This window comes from Anomalospiza imberbis, chromosome 3 (genome assembly GCF_031753505.1).
Source record: "Anomalospiza imberbis isolate Cuckoo-Finch-1a 21T00152 chromosome 3, ASM3175350v1, whole genome shotgun sequence".
Taxonomy (NCBI): domain Eukaryota; kingdom Metazoa; phylum Chordata; class Aves; order Passeriformes; family Viduidae; genus Anomalospiza; species Anomalospiza imberbis.
This window is the reverse complement of record NC_089683.1, coordinates 44,324,602-44,344,931: the sequence shown is the minus strand read 5'-3', so window position 1 is coordinate 44,344,931 and position 20,330 is coordinate 44,324,602. Positions and strand designations below refer to the sequence as shown.

The 20,330-nt window shown below is 40.2% G+C and overlaps 1 protein-coding gene across 1 annotated transcript in view; it reads right to left on the bottom strand.

Moving 5' to 3' along the window:
* Nucleotides 1-14,688, bottom strand: part of PRDM1 (PR/SET domain 1) — a 62,520-nt gene extending 47,832 nt beyond the window's left edge. The window contains exon 1 of the mRNA XM_068184174.1: nucleotides 14,610-14,688. The gene's annotated coding sequence lies outside the window, so the exon portion shown is untranslated. The remainder of the gene's footprint in view (nucleotides 1-14,609) is intronic.
* Between the last annotated feature and the right edge of the window lie 5,642 nt (nucleotides 14,689-20,330).

Here is a 20,330-nt window from a genome sequence, read left to right as displayed (position 1 = left end):
ACTACAGGCAGAGGTGTAAGAGCTGCGTCTTCCCTTTGGCACTGAACCATGGAGCTGTGAGTGCCCTGCTTTGGGTTCTGTGGGACCAGGAGCCACATCCTGTCACACACAGCAAGCCTGGAAGGCACCCCCACGTGCTCTGGGGCATCCAAGTGTGCATGGGATGCTGCTCCCTCTGCAGACCCCAAGGTCTCTCTTGGTCCTTGGTAGCTTCGCCAAGGTGCTGGTGAGGCACTGGAGGGCAGCTGAGCCCTGGCCACAGCACAGCATAGGGAGGTGGACCTGCGAGGAGAAAACCCAACCACCAGGCTGTAGAAACTGGTGCTGCTGAACCTGCTGTACTGGACAAGTGGAGAGGTAATAGTTGGCAGTGCTAATGATGCCATGAAAACTACTTCAGGACAAGGCAAAAGAGCAAGTTAAGCATCTGCAAGTTCTCTCAGTGCTGGTTAGACAGTGATAGTAAGAAAGTTTATCCCCAAGAGCTTTCTCCTCACTGAGGGTGTTGAGTTAACTGGAGGTGACCTCTCACTGACCCACAGGCAGCATCTGCAAGTGGTGTGTGGCGGTGGCGGCCAGGAAGCACTTCGGCCAGGAAGCACTTCTCCCAAACAGCGCCTTTCAAAATACCACTCTGAAAAGCAACAGCTGAGGTGAGCCAGGAGTCAGCCACTCAGCCCTGTCCAGCATGGAGGACTCCCTGCAATCTCCCTTCACCCTCCTGGGATTTCATCCATCTTTATTCACTTTTTCTTGCTACCATTTCCTCTGGTTTTTCAAATTTGGGACACTGGTAGCTATTATTCATTCTCTTGTTTCTTACCAACCATGCAGCTAAGAGCTGCAACTTTTCATCAATAAATACCACATCAGTTGTTATTTAGGCATTCTTTTAATCACTGCATTTTTTTTTCTCAGGTACTTCTTGAGCAAAAGCAGGCTTTACTGCATTATTACAGTTAAGAAATCTAAGAAAGAAATATCTCAATGCAGTTACCAAGTGCCACTCTGGGTAACCACAAAATAACTTGCTAATGAAAACTCTGAATAGGAATGAAAATATAACTGAGGTGTAAAGAAAGTAACTGTCCAAACCATTTGATTTTAAGCAAGTATGAACAAACCTCTTCATTGTGTACCCTTTTTGTCTATGAAAAGGGTGAAGACATGAACCAGCAGGACTTAATGCTTCCACAACAAACAATGGTGCAGACACCAAGAGATTTACCAATTTCCAGCTATAACAAACCATTTAGCTGTGGGTAATTCCAATAATTTTAGTCATCAACTTGCAAAACTGCATAACTCATATTCAGTTGACATGAATTTGAGTAATCTTGTCGCCATGTCTGGTTAAGAGAAGACAGATAATAATATATTTTGGTTTCACTGTAGGGAGGGGGAAAGCTATCTCTTCTCTTCCTTTCCACTTCTCAGTGGTTCAGGAAGAACAGGGGAGAAATGGTGCTGTTGTGAGAGGAGAGATGGAGCTGTTGTGAGGGGAGAGAATTAGCATGGGAGATGAAAAGGAAAGCAGGAGTCCTGGTAGCAGATTTGGGCATAGGATCATGTTCACCATTCTAAGAACAGCCCCCAAAACACTAATACCTCAACTTTCCTCCCCAAATATGAGAAGGCAGGCTCTCTAGCTTGCATTAGTGGATAACGATGGTGAGGAATGCATGCAAATATGCAGCTGGTGACAAAAACCTCTCAGCTCAATGGAAAAGACAGAAGGAGTCTGGGATTTTGTGTAAGAGGAAGAGATCTAATGACTTCCCCAAGGTTTAACTGAAAGCAGACAGCAGAGATAGGAGCTGTACCCACGAGTCCTGAATCACAGCCCTTTGTCTCAATCACAAGACCATCCTTCCCCTTGGATGTTTTGCACTATTTAGGGTAATCAAGAAAAAGATTGCCTTGCCCTCCTAAACCAGGAAGAAGGGCAATGGGTTCCAAAGGAATGACAGACCTTGCTATTGCTCCAGAAGCAGAGTATTATTTCCTATGCTGGTCATCTGTGTTGAATCAAGATCAATTTTGATTGCATTAGGTTAGAAAATGCAGAGCCTTCCTTAGATGCAAGAGAGCACATCTAACCATGCAGCGTGTTCTATTGCAAAGCCTGCAGAGCCAGCTCCAAGACCCACTGGCTGTGGAAAATCTGTAGTATCCTGAGGGGTATCAGGGCATGAAGAGAGCAACGCAGATACAGTAACAACTAAGTTAATAAGCTTTACATCTCAGAAAGGCTCACAAATTCGGGTCCAGGGACATACACAGTTTCTAAGGCTACCTCAATCACTACTCATACTCCTGAAGTCTGCTGAACCTTGTTTTGTTATGCAAGCATGATCTTTCTTGCTTTCTGTTTTTGCCGAGGTTGGGAAAGGATGTGGTTGTGCTCAGAGTGTCATGAAATAAACAGTAAGGATCTATTTTTTGAGATTTTTCATCTAAGAATTTTCCTGAAGAACAAAACTCTCCCAAGCAAATTCAGACAAGAAGTTATTTAGTCTAAGAGGGGTTTTTTCATCACAGCAGTGAGGCAAAAAAAAAATGCCAGCCTTGGTAAGATGGGCCTCATATGTTAGTAGAACAAATTTTTTTATGAAGTTGCCTTTTCTATCATAAGACTGTGCTGAGTGGCTGAGAAAGACCTAGACTCATCTTTTCTAACAAGTTTTCTAAGGTACTTCTAAGAAATATCACAGTAGTCTAGACATTCAGATACTTTCAGAAGAGTGAATTAGTAAAGCATTATGCAGATTTTTTTTTTCAGGGCAGACCATACATAATAAATTTTCCATCTTTGGAAAAAATTCTAGCTGACTGAGCAGTATACATGCATGTGCATGCCCATGAACTCACACTATTTTCAGTATCAAGACCATCTTCAAGCAATTTCTCACTCTTATAACACATTTATCTTATGTAAAACAGATGCATGTCTTTGGGATAGGCTTTTGTCATTTAGTCTTAAATTGTGAATCCCCTTTTAATTAAAACGGGAAATACAAATTTCCTCATTTAGTTCCAAGCCTGAAGCCCACTAGCATAAGCAGCCATCTGCAGATTCAGCTGGAACCCTTTCAGCATCCCACAATAAGTCTGCTGGTTAAAATAAGGATCTTTGGACATGTATAGACCATTGCAGCTCCACTGAGCTGTGCCCTTGTATACTAGCTGTAGCAAAGCTGAACTAGTAGTGCTGTATCCATCCCTGAGTTGGAGTCCTGAAACTCCATCTCCAATTGGAGTTAAACAGTTACATTATCACTACTTAAAAGCTGCAGATCTGATGATAATGCCACCCTTGTTGGCAATGCCTTTTAATGTCTCTGCTCTATGCTGTGCCTATTGGGATGAAGAACAAAAATGAGAAAAGCAGCAAGCATTGCAAGTGGAGATTATCCAACTGCACAAGAGGCAAACTGAGGGAGGACACCTAATTATCCCTAATGAAAAATAATTCAGACCTAAGTTTCTCATTAAAATACGTATTTTTAAAAAGTCTTCCCTTTTCTTCACATACCCAAATGAAGAGGAAAGTAGTCATTTCCTTTCCCGATGATGGAAGTCTTACCAACTATTATGTCAGTAGTACGTGAACTTCCTCCCATCCATTTCTGTCGAGTTAATGTCATCTGACTCAAATGAGATTATTAAAAGTCGGCTGTTCGGTTCCAACAAACTAAAAGCTTGCAAGTTTATAGGTACAATTGCTTCAGACCCCTCCTACGGGTCATCAGAGAGGGTGTCTATTGAATGGACTCAAAGAAACACATTTTCACACCTGTCAGGCCTAGATTAATATCCCTGCTAATTGCACTTTAAGAACGGCCAATTAGTTCTAGTTATAGAAGCTTTCATGGGTAAGGGGGCGAAGCAGCCTGTTATCACCATCAGGACCCATTGTTCCGCTGAATAGATTTGTGTCCCAAACTGCGCGTGCCTCAGCGGTTTGACTGGAAGCCCTGCTGCACGCCACTGTAATGACGCCTTTATCCCAGCCCCAAACCCTCTTTAATGATGATAGAGACGGCAGAGGTGACCATAAACATAAAGGGAAAATAAACTAGTGCTATGCTGAGATTACAAAGCCAGAAACTGTTTTCAAGCCAGAAGTGGTTTGCTGAAATTTCTTAATAATCCAGACTTATTTTTCATCTAAGATAAAATCTTGGTTTTGGTCTAAAGCGACAGTACTTTGTAATAAAACACTTGCTCCAGCAAGAAAAAAAAATCCAGTAATGTGGCTGAATTTGCAAAAGGCCGATAAGTTAAGTTGTGGCCTTGAAGTGGCAGCCTGAAGAGTGACACTGCAGCGCCAACACCACCGGTGGGACACTCGAAAACAAATCAGGGACCAAGGGTTAGTCCAGCCATTGGAACGTGACAGGAAGGCTAGTTAATAAACACCAGCTAACCCCTTCAATTACAGCAATAAATTGTTCAATTGGTTAAATGTCCACAGGTTCTGCCCCAAACACCTCTGTGAACTGTTTAATTAGCAAACTCTTGCATCACTGGACAATCAGATCCCGGTGAGCATGGGGGACGCTGGGCTCCTGGGGAGTGAAGGGCGCTGGTGCCCCACGCAGCTCAGCTCTGCAGGGTTTGCCTTTGAACCACGCAACCTGCTACGTTTTAACAGCCCTGGAAATTATTCATTCAGTTACACCTATTTTTAAAAAAAACAAAATTAATACTGTGAGGGCAAAATACAGCTTGGTTGCCATTCTTTCCACATCAGTTTTCTGCATTTCGATAAGAAGCCCCACAAATTACAGCTTCTCACCCGCCGCAAGATTAGATAGCCATGCACGCGAGACGGGTTACGTAGCACAAGAGATACAGAGTACCTGGAAACTGCATGTCGTACAAAACAGACCTGCAGATTAAAAGTCAGCAAGCCTATTGCTTGAAAATATTTAGCACACTGAATTTGGAATTATCTCAACAAGAGTTAAGAACATTTGAAACATTGCAAAATGATTTATCATTAAGATTATTGCTGACTGTGAGGAGTATTTAGAGAATATTCATTAGGCATATACCACAAAAGCATTTAAAAAATCATGATACAAACCCAAGTTTTTGGTAAAAGCTATTTTACATAAAACAAACAAACAAAGAAAAACCCAATAATTTTTTTCCTGCAAAAACACCCAAATTTAATTTGATCACTGAAGATCCATTCATAGTTAAAGACTCATGTGAATTGCCTTCACTGGGCTTTTAATCACCCTGTTGAACCATTGATAGTATATATTGTGTTACCAACTAAAAACCACACACTGATGCAGTGGAAAAGAATGTGTGGCTTTTAAAAATGTTTGTATTAATAAGATCCATTTAACAGGAATTTCATGTCTGAAAAACAACTAGACAAAGGACATAAGTACTATTTGTTATGTTTAGACAGTGAGGAGAAATTGCATTTCCCTGATGAAGTTTTCTTAATGAACTAAGCCCAAGGTAAATTTATCACAGTTGGGAGTAAAAATACGTGCAGTGTTTGCCTGTGGAAAGCTCTAAGTGATTGCTCTCCGTCTCTCTAGCAAAAGTATTTCTTTGGAAAATGGCTCTAGGCAGAAATGTTCATTTAGAACAAGTTTTTTAATAACATTGAAGAAATCTACTATTTTACACTTTTGCCTGAGAGGTTGAGCCTGTATCCTCAGAGGATATCCAAAGAGCAGACAGGGCAATTCTGTTTACGGGGGAAGGATGTGGTTGGACTATGTCCTGTCCTCCACTTGGCAAAAATGCACAAGTCATTGAACTAAAATCAGGATGCTCCTGGCTGAACTTGTTGGCTCCTGGGATTTTTCTCCTGAATACTGTGTTCTCCCACTGAGCCATCCAGAGAGCCTCAGCAGTAACTCAAGCTCTTCGATTCTCCTCCAGGTACGTACCTGACGGGTCCACATCCACTCTGGGAAAGCTGTAGGTTCAGCGTTGTTACTGTCTCAGGTTTAAGGACATAAATGGTCTTATTTGGATGAACATGCACAACTTGCACAGCTAAGCAAAACAAACTCTTTAAATTTGAGTTCACAGGAAGATTTCTGTTGACGTTTAGCAACTGGGTAAATCTTGTACAGAGCAATTTGAATGCTTAATATTAAAGAAATAGTTCTGTTAAACTGGTGTGTATTAAAAACTGTCCTATTAAATGTTGTGTACTGACTAATGGAGAATCCAAGGGTTTAATGTCTGTGCCGCTAGAGCAGACAATGAAGAGCTACTCTGGTGGTTTTTTGTTTTCTTCTTTTTCTCTTTTTCGACCCCCCCCCCCGCCCCTTTTTAGTTTTGTAATACTAAGCGAATTAACATCTCTGAAGTCTCGGGGTCTCAGGACAGGCTTTCAGGCGACACCGATTAGCACAGCCTCGCTGAATTAAACAGACTGAAACAATTCAGGCCATTGACAATCCACGGGGGCAGGGTGGGGAGAAACTGCAAATTAGGAAAAGAATAGAGGACACAATACCAGCACTGATGTCCTGGCACACAGGCTTTTATTCTGGAGATAGTTTACAAGCAGTTCGTAACCTTTGGACTCCAGACAGTCTGTAGAACCAACAAGAGGAGGTTCAAGATTTGGTCTGAACTTTCCATCCAGCCCCAGCAGTGTCAATATTTGGAGGATGGACAGGAACTCATAAAGTCTCCATAAAATGGATGTTAGTGAAACAAAACAACAACAGCAACAAAACCCTAAACTTGTATTCATAAAGTCTTTTTAGACTTTGTCATTTTAAGCCAAGAAGGTATTAAGGAGATAAAAATTTAGAACTTCGCGTGCTTAAAAGAGGAGTTTCCCAGCAAAAAATCAAATGCATTTTTGTTTAACAAACCTGGAGTTCAAAAGCTGCCTCTTGTTCCAGGTTCCTAATTTCTGATTTGTTTAAAAAAATTTGAATTATAAGTTTAAACTTTTTACCATTAACAGAATAACTCCTAGAAATGGTGCAAGTGTGACTTTTCTGCCAAAGAAGAGTGACTGGAGAATTCACAAATCAAAATCATTTATGTTCCAAGCCTGTCAACATTTCATTGATCTGTCCAAAATATGTTAATCTCTCTTTCATTCTGTATTATAAATCAATTCAGTTATCACATCAAACTATACTCTGTCAACAGAAGATTACTTAAACAAGATAACAAATTAATATTTTGTACTTCGATAGTAATTTTAAAAGACTAATTAAAAAAAATTACAGGTACATATTTTATTCTGTGAATGCAAGATGCTTAAAATAATCATTAAGTATGCTAAAAACTTTCATGTCAACTAGGAAGTGGCATTTACTATTAACTTAGTTGACAGAGCTTTTGTGCAACCAAAGTCAAATGAAGTATACTGTTAATAAATAACACAAAACTAGAAAAAAAAGAGTTGTCTTTTAAGTCCCTCATAATTTTGTTTCGTGTCACTTGTTTAATGCTCTAATTCACAGGGAGCTCAATTGAATTAAATGTACTTACACCAATGCAAGCGTAACCTAATGAAGAGGGAACTGAGTGACCAACAATATCTTAATAAAGAATTTTTATATGGTCAAAAAATACTTTAAATGCATCAAATCATAAACTTCTGTTCTGAACAGAGGTTTCTACTGTTTTCACTGTACAGATGCTATACAGTTAAAAATCCATACTTTATACAAAGCTAGCTGGTTTTTAGATGTGGGTTACTTCATTCCTCAAGGAAGGAAAAGTTCGTCTCAAAAAATAACCACAAAGAGACAATTTCTGATGTAATTAATGTATCTCCTACTAGTCAGGATCAAAAAATGAAAAACCACTTACTCTGCCCATAACTGAAAAAGTGAAACCCACTAGTTTTCGCTCTAGATATGCTTTTAAAGCCGTCAATGCTGAGTTCTGGATTTCTACCTGTAGGAATAAGTAGGATGTTTATTCTCAAAAAAGCCCCTAGTTTTCATATTTCAAATGCATAGAGGGGAATTTGTATTTGCCATTAAAAAAACAAAAATTAAACCCCAAACAAACCCACACTACTGCAAGTCATCCAGAACTAGTGTTTTTTCAACAGTTCAGATTTAAGATAATAACCCATTTTATAAGCCAAGATGATTAATCGAGGTGATCATACGATGCTATCATTGCAAGAACTGTACTCGGTTAAGAGGTCTCTCATGTACACAAAATGTTCATTTATGCCCCTATGGAATTTCAGAAAACAAGATCGTTATCCCTAATAACAAGCAGATTCCACAAAGTTCAAAGCCCCCAGCATAAAAGATCCACAGTTTTGACTCACCTTTTCTATTAATTTTCTGCCTTGTACAGAAAGCTCAAAGTTTCAGCACTATCTTGCCCCTTCATTCTCCATATGGAGTATCTCCACACAGTAACCTCCTGTGTAAAGCATCATCTTGCATGTTTCTCTGCCCTTTCTCAAAGCCTTGGCACAAAGTTACGCCAGCTATCCTGAGAAGCTTCACACTGTGTCAAGCACCTGTTCGGCCCACAGTCAGTTAAAAAATCAAAATAACAGCTGAGTTGAGGTCAGCCACCCTACACACTTCAGAACGTACTCAGTAACCCTACTAGCCTCATCCCTCCTGTTTCGAGTGGAAAACAGCAGCTCTAGTAAAGCGATGCCTTCCTTCCCTTCCCTGTTTGACCAGGCAGTGAAAGCCCTCCTGCTGTCTTCTACTCCTAAGAGTAAAGCTTTAGTTTCCAACCTGAAGTAGGTTGTCTGCAGAAATAAGACAACCCATAGCTGATAGCGTTTGTTTAAGGAACACAGATTCAGCAGAGCCAGTTAACCATTAGCTAGCACCCATGCAGATCATATTACACTCACTGCGCCTAGTCGCTGAGCTACCCTTACATGAAGTTTAGTTGAAGAGGAGCACTTGGGTCAATCAATCTTCTCTGAGCATCTCTACAGGGTAACAGCAACACAGAACATCATGATGAACACTGACCCAGCTCCAGGCACCAATTCCATGTTTGTAGAAACGATGGTTTTAAAATACCTCACTTAAACCACTCAAATGTTTATTGCCAATACCAAAAACTTCTCAGAAGGAATTCACAGGCACTGAAAACTCTAGATGTTTGCAGATTTAACAGATGTCCCTAAAACCGGTCCATGAAAACATTCCCCTACATTCATCCATAACCTGCTCAACTCTACAGGCTGAAAGCAGCAGCTATCTTCCCAAAAAATAGTGTAAAGTTACTGCAGTTCTTCAAATATTTTTCCTAGAATTGCACAAGTTAATTATGCTAGTCAGAAAACTACTTAATGCTGCCATTAGTTTGTATCAACCTAAATCTTGACAAAAACTTCAGCTGCAACAATACTCTATCATGTCACACGAATAATTTTGTCATGCCCAAAGCACAGGATTTTTTATTATGGGCTTGTACTACAAAACCTTCTAGAAGGCACAGGCAAGAGTACTGTGCCAGGCATCATGGCAACGTACAGAAAGAAACCTCACCAGCTCAAAGAGTTTGAAAGAAGGGAAGTGGCATCACCTTCCCTTCACAGGACAAATAGAGTGTGTATTGAGGCCTAGAAAGATTAAGCCCCTTCTCCTGCAACTTCAGACTTAGCATGGCAGCTATTAACATTATGGAACTTTTTATGCATGCCAGGGTTCACCAGCAGCAGGACTGAAACACAAAGGAATGTCAGTCTCCAGTAATTTATCCTGAAACAGACAAAGGAACAGAATGCATATCTCTCCTATGTCCTACCCACGATTTTAACAACCCCAGCTTCACCCCCTTTTTACACCTATACACCCCTCTCCTTGTGACAGTTGGTGCTACCGTTCCTGGTTTATATTAATTCAAGATCCAAATCTAGCACTAGCACGTAGCTTTCCAATCTTCGTAGCACAAATAAGATTAATTTTTAATTTTAAGGCCCTGATTCAGCAAAACATTCAACTACATGCTTAATTCTATCCCTATTCAGTAAAGTACTTAAGTATTTGCTTAATTCTCATTTACTCTGCTGAGACTTGGACATGTGCTTAAAGATAAGCCTCTTCTTAAGTACTTTGCTGAACTAGGGCCTAAACTGTGACCTAGGAGCCAGGAAGAAAAAAAAAAAATAGATCAATAATGTCCAGTGTTATTTCCTCAAATTATTAGGTTATTTGAGTGCAAAAGACAAAGAAAAAATAAAAATCACTTTGATACAAGTAGTAGTTATATCTAATACAGCTGCTGCATTGGAAGAGACTAATTTTATAAAATCTTACTAAAAATATATTGTCAAAAATTCCTTCTTGTTTCCCATTTATATCTACAAATATGCCTTATGGTAATGTGTTGAACCTATCACTCAGTCTCAGTTCCATGACCAGAACCTTGAAGGTTTTTCAATTTAGTAACCTGACATTTAGGAAAAAAAAATAAAATTTAGAGCAGAATCCGATTTAATAAGTATGGTTGAATAGAATTGAGTTTTGCATTATCTTAAGAGAAAATTAATGGAGAAGTTGAGAAGATGCTAGGGAAGGACTCCACATTAAAAACAAAAGGAGAAAAAACAATAGACTCTGGTAGAAGAGTGGCCTGAGTTTAGTCACCTTCAACAGAGACCACATTTATTACATGTACACTATGTAATACATTTTCTTATTAAAAGGTCTCATCATGAGTGGATCCTTGGGCCAGTGTGGAGATAATACAAGATCAGGATCAAAGAAGCCCTTGGCAGGTAGGAAAAATATGTCTAAATATCTAAGCTGAGGCTTAGATAGCAGAGAAGGCAAAATATGATTACAATTTTATTTTTTTTAAAAAAGGACAAATATATTGGCTAGTGTGGCCAGTGGCTTATTTCTACCTATTTGTCCACCCTACCCTTATCACCATGAACCATTCCATTAAGCATCTTCCTCCAGCTGTAAGATCCTAAACTGACCAAGCATACCCTTTTTATTGCAGGCTCACTGTTCAAATGAGCCTGCCTGTTCACTATCTTGCCTGTTTCAAGGATATTCAATTCAACTGACATGACCAGAAAGTACTGGGAAGGTGTAAGTCAGGAAAAGCATCTGCAGATGAAACTTATGTCATATTTCTTCCAGCAATCTATCATTTCTTGGCAAAAAGTCTGTTGAAGCCCAAGTACTGAAATCAGATACATGCTTCTAAACTGTAGAAAGATGCTTTCACTGGGTGTGTGCCCACGCAAATGGAACTCAATGCTCCAGATGAGATCCACCCTTGGAGAAACTGACCCATTGGCATTTTGCCAGGAGAAGAGTCCCTTTCACAAATAAAGGCCAAACACATGTCACTGACAGGTCTTTTGTTAGCAAGTCTTTCATGTCAGCTGCTGCTGCTGCTCTTCCTTCAGGAACTGCATTTCCTCTCTAGCTGGAGTCCCAGTTTTCATCTACCTTTTGATTTCCAGCTAACAGGAATGCTATTTAATCTTTACAATTCCTAACTTACACATATGCTTAGCTTCACGTACTGTGAATGGTTCCACTGAAGCCTGAATTATGGCACATAAAGCTAAAACATATGCCTAAGCGCTTGCAGGATTGGGGCCTGAAAATTTGAGTATTTACCAGCTATTACCCTTTTGATGGATCCCTCCCACTGTAACGATGGATAAAAGTGTTTGTTAAAATCTTTGAAGATGAGAGGTACTCTGTAAGTACGTGTGTGGGGTAGGGGAAGTGGAAGGACCTAGAGATACAGATTGGCACTGGCTGTCCTGGTGTTTGCCATAGAAACCACACATCATTATTAGCAGCTGCAGAATTAAGAAGCTTACATGGTTGAGGTAGTTCCTCATATTTTGGACAAGCACAGCCAGATAGCAGAGAATGCAGTTTCTCAGCTCCCACTTCAGTTCAGTGGGAGATGGCAGCAAAAGGAAGATGCCTCATGTGGGCACACCACTCCTTGGAAGTCTCTGTGACACCCACACTCAGCATCAAAATGCAGTCATCCCTGCCACTAGGGCCTCTCTCTCCTGCCCATGGCCAACACCTGAGAGGATGGCAAGGAGATGAGAAATATCTAATCTGTATTGCTGTTTTCAGAAGGGTAGGAAAGGTCACCTGGTGCAGAACCAGGTACCTGTGGTCCCCTCCTGAGCTGCCAGGGCTGTGGAGGTAAAAAATATTTTCTGACAAAAAGAAACTGGATCACTTGCCCAGGGGAGCCATAATGTTTATTCTGACGACAATGAAAGATGGCTTTGATCTCTACAGCAGCCACACATCTCTGATTGCAAGCGGCAAGCCCACCTCAACACACTTACAATGCTTGTACCAGCCTCCTTCCTCCTGCCAGGCTGGATGTCAGGCTAATCAGTTTGATCTGACAGATTTTAATTAAATTAATTAAGATCTTTCTGAATGGACTTCATTAGTCTTCCACAGAGGAATCCCTCATGAAAAGGAACACTGTCAGGAAAAGCACTAATGTTTTCTCCTCTCATTATGAGAAGTTTCTTGGGTTGTTATTGGATTTTTTACATCATTAATAAAAGCACTTTATAAACAATATATTATGAGTTTTGACAACCTGTTATATTAGGTTAACAATAGTCTTCTACAAACAAAGAGAAGATTTTCATGACCTCCTTCAACCAATTTTGTTTCTGCCAAATCCAGCATTTCAAATACAGTGATTTAATCTGATTTAAACAGAAATATGAAAAATTGAGTCACGAAATCCCAATCACTTCCAATCAACCTTCACAGAGCAGCTTCTTGTACAAATATTGGAAACTCAGCATGTGTAGAAATGAGATGTTGCTAAAACTGTAAGAGGCCACCTTGTTCCCTGCTTTGGCTTGTGCAAGAACCAAGACCATTTTTGTTCCACTAGACTTGACTAAGATTGTATTGGCATAATTTTCAAAGGGTTATGTATGCACAAACCCCCCCTTTTATCTGTACAGATGAGGGCATCACTTTGCTTTCCACACCACATCTGTGATCTGCTTGTCTGGGATCTGCAAAAGCTTTGGGGCTGGAAATCCCCTGGTGCTGGTAAGTGACAAATGGCCACAGTCACAGTCACAAGTGGCCACAGTCCACAAGAGACATCTCACCAGCCAAGACAGGCACAGCCAAGCAGCAGGTCCTGCAGCTAGCAATGGCCTCTGCTCTATCACAGGCAGTCAAAAGGACATGTGCTCCAGAAGCCTATTAAAAAGTGACATGGAATCCCAGGTTCACAAATAGAAAAGCTCATTGTACTCTGCTTATAGTAAGGGCATCCTTGACTACATGATAACCATTAAAATGCAGTTAATTCTTACCACTAGTTTAAATTCAATATACTTTGAAAAATAAACTTACCTCTAAATTTTTTTTTAACTTTCCCTTGTATGGCAGGCAGAAAGTGGACTTCTCTATCCACTTTTTTATTTTTTAATCTCCCATTTTACCCTACTTTGTAGGTTTAGTTTAATAGCAAATGAAGCTTACAATGAATTGCAAAGGATTTTTAATTCAACATGAGAGGAAGTAGTAGTGATCTTGTTGTGACTGAAAGGAGTTCAGATAGTGAAAAAAACACTACTTCATCCACCAACACTTCCTTTTTCCCTGAAGCCAGAGTGGTCATTCAAAATACTTTATCTGGAAGGGTCAAATGATAGTGAGCCCTATGAAATTTTTTCTGACAAAGGTGGAACAGGGGAAGGGAACTCTGAGGTGGGAAGATAATATATTTGTAATGAAAGTCAAAATAAAGGAGAGATAAAAACAACATTATGGAAAGGACAGGAAAAGGACAGAAAAAGTAGGCAAAAAGATTGAAGGCATAAGCTAGAGAGAGAAGATTAAGACACAAGGTATTCTGAGAGATAGACTGAATGAGATAAAACAAGAAAGAAGACTGATGTCCCCCAAAGAAAGAAAATACTCTGAAAAAGAGAAAACAGTGATGACAGGAAATTATCTTATAAAATAAGAATAAGGGAAGAAGAAAAAGAAAAGGCCATTTTAATTTTTAATCCATGACTCCACTTTGGTTTTATTTTTAAAATTTTTTTTCAACATGTCTGTTCTGCTATACATGTCACAAAAAAGTCTTGTGTTCTGATAAGTCAGCCCCCATTTACTACATTGTTTCAACAAACAAATGCTATTACAGCTTATCTGTTGGTTACTCTGACTCCAGCAGACACAAATGCATTTTCTGGTGTTAGTTTAATTAGTCTCATGGATTTCTGAAGTTCAAATTAATTTATGCTGAGCGTGAGCCAGTAACTAAAGTCTTCTCATTGTACTTAGATTAGATTCACATGTCGATGTACAAATTCCATTCTCAAAATCATACCTGGTTGCAGCATCTGTTGCTGTTTTATTCTCATGACCACACTCAGACAAGAAATAGAAATTGGCTAAAATGTAATTCTGTCACTTGATTTCAACAGAAATATTGATTTTGAGGCATTTTAGGCTGTTTTATAAATGCTTCAGGCAAAAAAGGCAGATAAACAAATAGGCATAGATTTGCCTTTGCCAGAAACATACAAAAAAGGTTTTCCTTAATAAATTATATAAAGAAAGATAGGATGCAATAAAAAAGACATAGCCAGAAAGAAAAAAGAATTCAGTGTGACTGACCTTCAAGTTGCCTCTGCTCTTTCATTAACTGTCCACCGAGGTGATCCCTGGCCAAATACGGGCAATTCAGAGCCTGTCATAGAATTACAAGATGAATTAGGGACTGCTGCCACAAATTTACAGCTACCAAGGCCCCTGCTGATTGCTTTTTCCCAGACTTGAAAGTGATTTCACTGGAAACACTCTTACCGTGGCCCCAAGATCAGCATCACGACAAATGAGGAACGGGAATAACACTTTTCCCTTCCAATTATCAGGTGATTTTTTTTCTCCTCTGTGATTTGTACACAAATAGACATAATTTAAACTAGTGTGACATGAAAATGCCAGATTTAACATGGACTGTTTGCTTCCTGAAAAACTTCCCGATAAAACCTGAGTTTTCAATTTCCTTGCAGAAAGGTGACTCCTGTATTTTTTCTTTAATTTCTGACTGGCAGAGCTTGTTAAATAACTACAATTATCAGCCTGAATAATTACTGACTCACTGCACAATCAATTGAAAAGCTAATGCAGTTGAAACTGTACACAGATAGCTCACTACAGGTGAGTAACTTCACATGCATGAGTAGTGTCACTGCACCCGGTGGCATAACTCATGTGCATAAGTATTTGCAAAACCGGGGCCTCAGATTGTAAACTCACTGAAGCAGAAACCAGATCTTATCTGCCTGTAAAGCACCTGGCAGTGCACCTATCTTTGCCACTACATAAATTAATTATCATTAGCATCTGAATTTTGTCAGCTCCAGCATTCTCCTCCAAGCTCAAACACTGAATTTCTCACCAGAGAAGTGTAGGTACACATTAGATGATAGTAATACATGCGTGAATATTTAACTATTGTGGCATTTAATGCAGAATTATTTCAAAAATTTCAACACAAGATGAGCATGTGTAAGGCGTGTGAAAATCTTCTAAGGTCCGAGGTCTGGGTGGGGTGAGGGAAAACTTTAAAGGTAAAAAATATACGGAATTGAAATCTTGAAATGCTTTGACCTTTAAACGGAACCTTCCTCCCCTCCTGAGGTTTAAGATAAGTTCAGCAAACAAAATTTCACCCTAGGCTTGACACATAATCTCCTAAATTACTAAAGAAATAAATAAACACTTTTTCCTTTAAAAAAATTCAACATAATTTCAAAAGAAAGACAGACACCAATTTTTGTAACTGTTGGTGATAGCTTGTACATACAAGCTTACCTACAATGATTTTAACAGGAAATACATACTTAGAAAGAAACTGTTGTGAAATAGCACCTTGAAGATAAGGAGCTCTGGACAAGATGACTATTGGTCATCTGAAGAAAAGAGTAGTCATCTTCCTTAATCATTTCAGACTGATTGCTTCAGTTTGGTAATCTCACATTTCAATAGGTTTTTACTGATGAACCTACAGAAACAGGGAGTGGGACAGGAGGGGATGTGAGAGGACAGGACTGGAAGTACCAGTCAGTTCACTCAACCCTTCCCAAAAAAACCCAAACAAACAAAAAACACCCTACACAAACCAATCTCAGTCATGAACTAATAAGTCAAAAAAAAAAAAAAAAAAAAAAAAAAAAAAAAAAAAAAAAACCAAAAAAACCCAAAGTCAATTTAGTGCTATACAGTTCTTCTTCTCCTTGGAAAAAAAAGTGAAGGGAGCATTTTGGTGTTTGATGGCTTCCTGTTAAGTAAATCTTATTCAAGACAGCAGCTGGCTTTGATGCATTTATGGGTATTCAGTGCCACTCTTTCTTCTCTGCTTTCTCTTTCGACTTTCTAGTCTTTGCTAGTGGACTATTTAGATAGCTCCTTCAACAGGCACAAAGTATTGCAGTGAACAGTGAAAACTGCTGCATGTTCATCAAACCAAAACTAAACAGAAATTGAGAAAAACAAATAAAACTGATCAAAAATTTGAAAGGATTAAGCTCTTCTCTCATTTGTCTAGGTAAGACAGAAATCCTATCTTATGAACCCCATGCCAGCAAAGACATTATAACTGTAATCACAAAGACACTGATTAACTTACATATTGCACAAAAAATATTGCCTCACTTAAATAAAAAAATAAACTGCATTATTTCTTATTCTAGTCTGAGACCTGCTTGGATATGTATGGACACAGGAGCTCTTTACTTGCTACCTTATGACATCGCTATTTAAAAGCTGCTTTGCTTTTATTGTCCCCAAAATCACAAAAGCTCCACAAGTCAGTTTCTGATAGCACATCTTTCCTTGAATTCTTAGGTGGGTCCTTAAAAAAAAAACCTTGAAGAAATTTTAGCATTTTTGCAGGAGTGTGATGCCAAAGTCCTACCGTGTAGAGCAGTACTTTAAGTCAAAGAAAGAATAGTGTTTTTCAAGTCGATGACAAAAAGGGAAGGAATACCAAATTAAATCTGTCACAAAAAGATTTACAGAAATAAATGTATGATTAAAATACAAACAATGACAATGAAATAGAATCTATTCTAAATCTTTACTCTTTCCCTGTTTGTGTTGTGTAATAGAAAACTGAATACACTCAAGATACCTCACCCCCAGAGAGAAGAGTCTCTCCTCACACAACATGCACCACTTTGCGTCTAATAACTATGTACATTTGAAAAAAAGAGAAAAGGATTTAACTCCTAAGAGTGACAAAAAGTACAGCCGATAACTTGACTACGAAAGCACTTCCTGAAATTGTGCATCATCTTGAGGGCTTCCTCCAGCTCCAGAAGCTATCCTTGGTGGCAGCTACTTACACAGCTCTTTCTTCCCGTGGAAAAAACTAAGTGGAAACCTCACCTTGGATATAGGTCAGGGCATCAAGTGTGGTCTGCTGGTCAGTGCCTAGGGCAGGTGTGAACAAGGGCCAGCTGGTCGCTTTCACGCTGAGACCTGCGCCAACACTTCAGAGTCTTTATGAAGTGAGAAAGTAGAGCAGAAGCTCAGAGAGTACATCTTTTAAGCAGGATGTTTAGGAGCCTCTGCAATCCTTTTACCAGACACACAAATGCAACCCCGGCTGCTTGCTGGATTTTTTTTTTCCCCTCCACTCTAAAAATACTAACCCTTCTTCTGAACTAGTTGGAAGGGACTTGTGAAGGGGTGGAGTAAGGGAAATCAGTGCACAAGTCACCTTTCAGCCACCTATGACATCAGCCTGCTGCCCTGATTCCTTCATTAATACCTTTGAGCTGAAAACAATGGGGCTACCATTAAGCACCACACAGTTCGAGATAAGAAAGCCCTAAGCAGATAATAATCGGTGCATTTAGCTGGATTTCAAACATTCAGCTGCTTAATCATTTCTTCCTCACTGCATGCTACCCAAACACACAGGGAATGCTTTGGATGCCTTGGGCTAAGGAAGAAGGAGCTGGGGTGTGGGGAAGAGGAGGGAGAGAACGGAGTCACAGGATGGGGGTTGGGGGGGAGAGGGGGATTTCATTGGCAATCCTCTCCCTGGGAAATGAAAACATTTCTTAATTGCCATTAGGGAAATAGGTTAAATACAGGCTAAGCTGCTAAGGGCTGGCTAACAGATTAGAGAGGATGGCTGTTGAAGTATTCTCATTTCCATTATATGACAGAGCAGGGAATTTTTATTTTCTTAATAGTCTTCAGAGACTGTTTGTCAGGCACTGGGTGTGAGACTGCTAGTTAGATTTTAACTAGTCACCTTCCAGCTGACGACGAAATGAGGCCCAGTTCTCTGGCCCTGAAGTGACTGCTTTCCTGTCTCATCCAAGGAACAGAAACTGCAGGACATGCTGACGGGGAAGGTATTGTAACACCTCCTGGCTTTGCTCACACAAAATAACAATGAGTAATCACAGAATCAGAGAAACTAAAGGCATGATACAGCATACCTGTCATACAGGAGGAGGGAAAAAAAAACACCTCAGGATCCCCAAACACTGAACAGACTCACAAGGTGAGCTTGGGCTTAACAGCAGTCCTGACCAACTCCTCACCTTGGAAACCTTGGGGCCCACGGTGGGAAGAGTGTGGGCAAATTAAAAATCTCAGATGCCACTGCCTGCCTGCTAAGATCCTCAAAGCCTTGTCCTTCTCCACATTCTCCCAAGGCACCTCCTTCAGGTGGGTGCCCTTCCTCCTCACTTGTAAATTCCTCAAAAACCCCATCTCTAGCTTATAAAGAGGATGATAAAGTTTTTAGCAAACTGATTGGGAGCAAACAGAAATCAAGTTTTCTTGTAAATGGGCACAGCCTTTATTAATCCATAGAACTAAAAAGCAGCTACAGGCAGTACACACAACAAAGCTGAGACACCATCCTGTAATCCTGCGTCATGCAAAACTCCCTGGGGCGTGAGTGGGAGTTTTATCTGAGTAAGGTCTGAGTTTTTAAAGGAAAGTCTTTGTTCTGGGGCTCCCTGAAGCCAATATACTGAACTATTCAAACGACCATGGATTGTCAGGTAAGTCGACAGGGGGTCATTTGAAGAACAAGTTTCTGGCAGCAATGCTGGTTTAAAGCAGTTGCTGCCACCTCTCTCTTTCTACCTGCTGACATATTTACCTTCCCCCACCCCAGTCTTCTCCAATGATAAAGACACAAGGATTTGCTCAGCTGTGAGCAAAATGGACTAAGAAACTACTCTGGCTGTGAACTACCCTGTCTGGGAACTCTTCCACAAGTTTTAACTTAGGCTTATAAACTGTTCTGAGCCAGGGAACACTGGCTGTCATTTAACAAACAAGGAGCAGGGACACACAGGCTACAGACTCAGCTGCGACCATTCTATGGCACTTCAGACTACTCACCCAAGAGGGCCTATGTCACATGTACCAGCACCACTCACACTCCTTCACAGGGCTGCATGCAAGCCACCTACAGCAATGGCAACTACACCTGGTCTAGCTTTAACACCCCAACTGTGTCCAGCTATCGTCCAAACAAATGATGGATGAGTCAGGCCACAGCTGCTAGCAACTGTACCCACCAGTGCAGTGTAGATATCCAGCACCTAAGACTCCTGTGCCCAATAGGTCAGCATCACTAGCCCAGCAGCTCAGAGACTGATTGTTAAAGGTGTTTTGTCTCCTCAGGGAAAAAAGAACAGCCTGGAGTGATCTCCATCATCTTTTGACATACTCACTGTGTATCCTTCTGCATCATCAGACATCTATCTCAACACACTTTAAAAGTCTGGTGCTAAATGTCAGTTCCATTTGACCAAATGTAAACTTCTCTGTTGCTGATGGAGATTGATAAATGTGTTGTAAATGTTGGCTGGTTTTCTCCATGGACAGTAAAGGAAGCTCTGAGAAAACTGACTCAAACTCTGTCATGTGAAGGTGGGTGAAAAATATGCCACCCCCACTTCCTGCCCATGCTGGAGGCAAATGCCAGCCATCAAATTTAGTTTGGATGTTCTCTCTTCCAAGTAAATGTGCTTGCCAGAAGATGAGACCCAAAGCACACTTACCTGGGTGTCCAAACTGTGCAACAGCAACCAATTTGCTAACAAATGGTGTTGAAGGGCATTTGCTCAGCTATGCTGCTATCACAGATTCAGCGCGCACGGGCAGAAAGCCCATTCATTTACACAGCACTAGCCTGTGTTTCACTTGGCTGGTAACTCTATGGACCTCATTTGCATGGAGTGTATTTCCCAGGAACACGCTGGATCTTGATCTGATGTCAATAAGAAATGGAAAAGCATTTCACTTGGTTCTGCTTCCCTTTGTCAGCTCTCACTCAAAAATGTTTGACTATTT